We start from the raw sequence: 6,433 nt of genomic DNA, 5'->3' as shown, positions 1-6,433 counted from the left end.
ATCAACATGTGGCTCACTGGTCTGAACTTGTCAGCAGGTTTGGTAATTTCCACTATCATGAAGCGTTTGAGGGCTACATCATTTAAATGCCTCATTAAAAAGCCACAAACTTGTTGTTGGCTTTTGTCTGAGGGAAAGCTGGATCTCTAATTCCTTGATTTGGGTCTGATTTAGCGCATCTTTACTTAATAAAGCCAAATATTTCCTGATAATCTGCAGGTTGAGTTCAGTTTAAATCGAGCAGAGAGGAAACGGCACATCAGACCAGCTTGGCTTTTATTCACCAGGCTGAAGGTCGACCTTGTTTCCGAAGATCGATCTGTTCACACACTATCTCTCATAATCTGACAGTTTTCACAAAGAAATTTAACAAAAAACATATTTTTAAAAAGTTACAAACTGCAGCTTTAAGTTGGTGTCACTCTTCACTGTTTGTGTTTTACGTCATTAAACTATTGATTAAAACATCCTGAACCTGATTCCTCTCTGACTCGTTTATCTGGTTTTCCTCTCGGAGATTAATAATCTGTCCCTGTTGTGTCTGCTGGGTTTATAATCTGAACTCAGATTTTGGTTATGAAGATAGAAGAACTGCAACTTGTTACAAAAAACCGTTTCAAACTCTCAGACTTCCTTAACTTGATGGTATCTTTGCACCAGCATGTCTTCATCCCATTCACTTTGTGAATCAGACGGAGACGACGGCAGATGCAGAGTAGGAAGTCTTTCAGGTTTTTAATAATCTCTGGCCTGCTGTTTATTTCCTGTATGTTCACTCTGGACACATGGTAGCACAGATCATTTAAACGTCGGGCCTGAGCTGCAGCATGGCTGCAGCATGGCTGCAGCACGCTGCGGTGTGTGTTCATACTCATCTCCCTCCTCTCAGTGTTTTACTGCCGGCTCGTGTTCTGCTCTGTTTTCTCATTATTCATGTTCTTGTAATCTCCAGCTGTGGCTGTGCAACATTTCTGACTCACAGTTCCTTCGGACCTGCAGAGCAGCTGTTTGCACCACCTGTGACGCTGCGCTGTGAAATGTTTTCAACGTAAAGGAGTTTGGCAGCCAAACAGGCTCCAATACGCCGGTGATTCAACAGGGTTAACTTTAGAAAATTAAACTTTTTAATCCTAGAAACAGCAGAACAGATCTGTTTTCTTCCAGATGTTTCAGAGAAGGTCAGGTCAGGTTTATTAAACCGCATTTATACAGGATGGGTTCAACCGACTCTGAATTAATGAAAATACTGAAAACAACAGCTTCTGGTTTTTCTCTTTGCATTGCAAAAACTCAAAATCTTACCAAGAACTTTTGTCTAGTTTCTGGTGCAAATATCTCAGACACCTGAAATAAGACAAACCTAACTTGTAGGTAGTTTTTCAGCAAGACATATGAACTTGCAAGTCAATAATTCCTTAATATTTACATAAAATCTACTAGTTCCAGTGGGAGATCATTTCTTAATGTCTTGTTGTGCTTCAAAGTTGTTTTATTTCAAATGTAATAAGATATTTGCACCAGAAATTAAACCAAAATACTTTAAAAGATTTGATGTTTTTGCAGTGTAATCACTGCATGTATCATATTTCAGTCCGTCTGCTGCTGCTCAGTTTCTCCTGCTTGTAATTATTGCAATCTGCTTAGTGAATCGGGTGCAGAAACAGGAGGACATTAAGCCGCTTTGCAAAGCCTCCTGAGGTTTCAGGTTGTAGCAGAATTCAGCTTCTTGTTGCAGTAAAAGCCTGAAACAAGGATCTGCCATCTGATCCCGGCGCAGACGTCTGAGATCAAGGTGACTGTTGGTTTTTATGGACGGAGAAACGAGCGGGGATACGATACTGGCAAAGAAACAATTAAAACCCGCGTCATTCCCCGTGTGGTTCAGACGTGCTTCTGTGCACGTACGTCGGGTTCGAATGAAGACGGGAGCTGAACAGTTTTATTTTCCAGGACCAGAGGCAGCAGCTGCCAGGAAAAACACGTAGGACACGTTAGGTTCTTATTAAAGCTGAAAAACTGAGTAATGTGGATTTTAAAGTGGGGAATATTTGAAAAGTTGATTTGTTAGAGTTCCAGGATGTTTCCCAGTGAGCTGTTGGTGAGTCAGCATCCTGATCAGAGCATGTGGAAACCAGCCGGTTCTGCCACGTTTATCCTTTTATTACCACACAAATTAGTTACTTTCAGCTTCGCTGCACTGCAAAAACACAAAATCCGAACAAAACACAAAATTAGCGTACAAGTAAGTTTTCAGCAAGATGTGGAAGTTTGTTTTTCCTTCATATTGATGAAACTTGGCAGATTATTTCACTATAATAAGACATTTCTCCCATGTTATAAGTGAAACAATCTACCAATTGAAATAATACTTACTGACTTAAAACAAGCTTCTGTATCTTGCTGAAAACTTGTAAGTTATTTTTTATTTTATTTAAAGTGTACTAAGATATTTGCACTAGAAACTAGGAAAAACTAGTTAAAAATGATGAAAGTTTGTGTTTTTTCAGGGTACAAAGTCTGAAAAGTATTTAGTTTGACAGAAGAAATATATTTCCTCCTTAAATCTTGTTTTTTACATAAATTATAACCAAAATCTAAGATAAAGACATAAACAGAGATTCCTTCAGATTGGAAAGCTTGTCTGTTGCTCCTCCCATGTTGTAAATTTATTTTGACATTAATGTTCCCAGGCTGCAGCTGAGCGGATGTCAGCAGGGGGATCATTTTTCCAACCTGGTGTCAGAGTCTGACCCAACTGAAAAGGGATTTTGCTGTGAGCAGGACAGGAGTGTCTGAGCTGAATGGTTGCTCTGCAGAGTATCGGGTTCTGCTCAGAAAGCCGGACGGACTCGGCCTGCGGGACAAAGAGGCGTTGTGTCTTACCGGGGGTTCTGTCCTGCGCGGCCGAGCCGACCCACAGCAGCAGGAGGGCCCAGGTGAACATCGCTGACATGGCGTCTGTTCAGCTGTTGGCATCTAAACGCGCTGCCTCCACTCTGATGTCCCTCTTGTGGCAAGTTTGTCCTTGGATCTCTCTGGGTGGGTTAGCATCACAGACAGAAGGAACAAGGAGTAATTACAGACATCCTTCATCATATTGACAAAAGAAAACATGCAATTTAAGCAGCTTTTTTGAAGAAAATCCCTTGATGAGTGAGAACGATTACAAGTTTCTGTCTTGAAACTTATTTTTAGCACTTCTGTTGAGTCTTCTCCCCAAAATAAACGTCTCTTTTTTATCCCCAGACGTTTATTTGCTCTAGTCTTGTGTATTATCCTTTAAACCAAGCCTCCCTTTCATCCCCTTGTCTTCTCTGTTTGTCATGCTCCATAAAGACTCAGACTATCTTGACACGATCTTCAGTCTTCAGACCAAACGGAGGTGAACTGAGGACGAGCTTCAAACCAAACATGTGCACTCAATCAGTTTCTCTGACTTCATCAGGACTGCATGACGTTTGAAGGTTTCTGCATGTTTACCCTGAATCCTTCCTGCAGCTCAGCTGAAGACAATGGGCTCTTAAAGTGTAATGAGCTGCTGAAGAATCCCATTATGTCCCATTATCACCAGGAAAACCTGGAGCTGATCCTGTAATTTATGATGGGAGAAATACACCGTTTATATCCTGTTGAGAAGTGCAGGATCTGCAGACTGCAGCAACTTTTACTTGGATTTTATTGTAACGTAGCGCAGTGGAAGGAAAATGATGCATTTTTAAAAATATTTCTGCAGAGAAAGCTGAAAAGTGTGGCGTGCATTTGCATTCACCTTCATTTTTTCTGTTCTGTGAAGACTTTGTTAAAAAACCATCACAGAAGAGTTCATACTGTAAAAACACAAAATGGTCTAAAATATCTTAATACACTCTGGTTGGTGTTTGTAACTCTGGTTGGTGTTTGTAACTCTGGTTGGTGTTTGTAACTCTGGTTGGTGTTTGTAACTCTGGCTCTTCTCTGGATTCCTGCATCTGTTTTAAATTCATGAGTTGCTCAATCTGATGTTGCAGCTTCAGAGTTTTACTCAATGATCTGGTTTGATCCTGAGGTCGAACCGTCATCGGTTCGTTGGTATTTAAAACCTTTTAAATGCTATAATGGTTAGCTAAAAAAAAAAGAAAAAAGAAAGAAGAGGCAAACCGCCGTGTGGAAATCAAGTTCATTCAGCTCCAATTCACTAAACTGCTAAATTATTACAAATATTTACTTTGAATGGAAAACGTTGGGAACACAAAGTTTTTGCTTCCTCTTCAATTTATAATAATAAGTATCACAACATATATCCAGTAACTTTACAGAGGCAAACTTTACTTGTTTTATTAGTAAAAAAATAGATTTTCCTTGACTAAATACAGCAGGATTTTACAAGGAAAGAGTAAGTAATACCATTGGTGGATCATTTCACTTATGACACCAGAAAATTACTTATTAAACATTAAATAATCAATATTAACAAATCATTGACTTAAAACAAGCTCCTATTTGCTGAAAAGTTACTTGTAAGTTACTTTTGTCTTACTTCAAGTGTCCTAAGATATTTGCACCAGAAACTAAACGGTAAAGTTTCGTTTTTTTGTCCTGCTCTGCATTATTAAATGGTAGAAGAACAAGAAGTGATTAACTTATGTTTCATGATCGTTTATTTATCCTTACTGACTGCGTTCATGTTTAACTCACTATGAGGAAACTTCTGTTGAAATGCTGAACATCAATGAAACCTTAAACTGATAAAAATCATTCATTTAATCCCACTGCCGGTTTATTATAATCCCCTCTTCATATCTTATCTCATAAGTATCATAAACTTTTATTACACTTCCAGGGATTCAGCCGAGCTGCTAATTATTTACATGAATTAACTAAACAATAATTAACCTCAGCTTTAAAATAAATAACTTAGATCTGAATCTGTAATGTGAGTCAAAGTGAGTTACTTACAGTAGTGACTGTAAACTTTTCCTGGCCGGAGCTCGGAGTTGGAAACTGAGCCGGAATGAGTGAAATTCTGAGAAACACACAAGTGTAAAAAATGTAAAAATCACGGAAATTTACCGTGACTCAGCTGAAATCAGTAGAAATCCAGAAGAAAAAGGAAGGAGAGCAGAGGAGCAGCTGCTTCACAGACCGATGTTAGTCTGACTGGACCAACAGGTTATTTAGAGAATAGGCGACTCACACACGCACACACACACACGCACACACACCTCCTCTTCTCCAGGGGTGGGGTTTGATTTGTGATTGGCAAAGTTAGAATCGGAGCGGCTGGAAATGTCAGAGAGGTTTGTTTTCAGACCATGTGCTGCTGTCAGAGAAACCCGCTGAGTCATGCTGCTCAAAACAAGAACAAAAATCTTTGCTGACTTTTATTTACTTCTCTTTTCTTGGGAAGCTTTCAAATAGACCAGACAGAAACCTGGAGGCAGCAGAACCGGTAGGTGAATGAGTGAAGCTGCCGAAAGAAGAACCAGAGAGCCAGCACTGCAAAAATCTAACAGTCTGAGATTCTAGTGCAAATATCTCAGCACATTTAAAATAAGACAAAACTGACTGATAAATAACTTTTCAGCAAGGAGCTTTTTAAAGTAATTCCTTAACCCGTTCATGCATGAATTATGATCCTTTGTGTCTCGAGTTTTCCCCCTTTTTTTTCTTAAGGCATAAAAATAGATAGGAAAAAAGTTTTGTAAAAATGTTTTATTTTTTATTTTTTTTATTTTTTAGGTGATCAATTATAATTTTCTCCAAATACAAAGTTGTTATTTAAAAAATACATCAGTATTATTGTTCTTTATGGGTTATCTGATGTCACAATATTTTTTTTACCTGTCGTCTACAGTAGAAGGAGGGACCGGGTCGGTTGGCATGGTTTTTTGTTTGTCAGCCATATTGGATTTAACAAAAATAACTTATTGCATTTGCAGCTGATGGCTAGTTGATGATGTATTTTATGATGCATTTATAACATAAAAATTCACAAGAAGAACAAGAAAATGGCTTTTAGACAGCTGTCCACTGTAGTGACCGCTATGCATGAAAGGGTTAATACTAATTAAAAATAACTAGTCCAGCTGGCAGATTATTTCACTGATAAGATATTTTTTCTATAAGTGGAACTTGTATTTTTGTTTTCATTTCATATTATTGCTCCTATTTCTTGCTGAAAACTTACTTATTTCAAGTTATATTTGCACTAAACTGCAACTTGTTAAGATTTTGTGGTTTTGCAGTGTGAACTGAAGTGATGAGTTGTTAAATTTATGAGCTTTTCCAACAAGCCTGGAGCAGATAAATGACCAGCAGTCTGTTCTCTGCCATCAAAAGAAAAGAAACGCTTTAACAAGACTGGTCAGGCAGTGGTTAGGCTTCCAGTTCAAACAGCATGAAACCACACACACACACACACACACACACACACACACACACACACACACACACA

This window comes from Poecilia latipinna, unplaced genomic scaffold, assembly GCF_001443285.1.
Source record: "Poecilia latipinna isolate Pla-1442-1.1 unplaced genomic scaffold, P_latipinna-1.0 Scaffold685, whole genome shotgun sequence".
Lineage (NCBI taxonomy): Eukaryota > Metazoa > Chordata > Actinopteri > Cyprinodontiformes > Poeciliidae > Poecilia > Poecilia latipinna.
The sequence above is the reverse complement of the archived record's forward strand: the minus strand, read 5'-3'. Positions refer to the sequence as shown.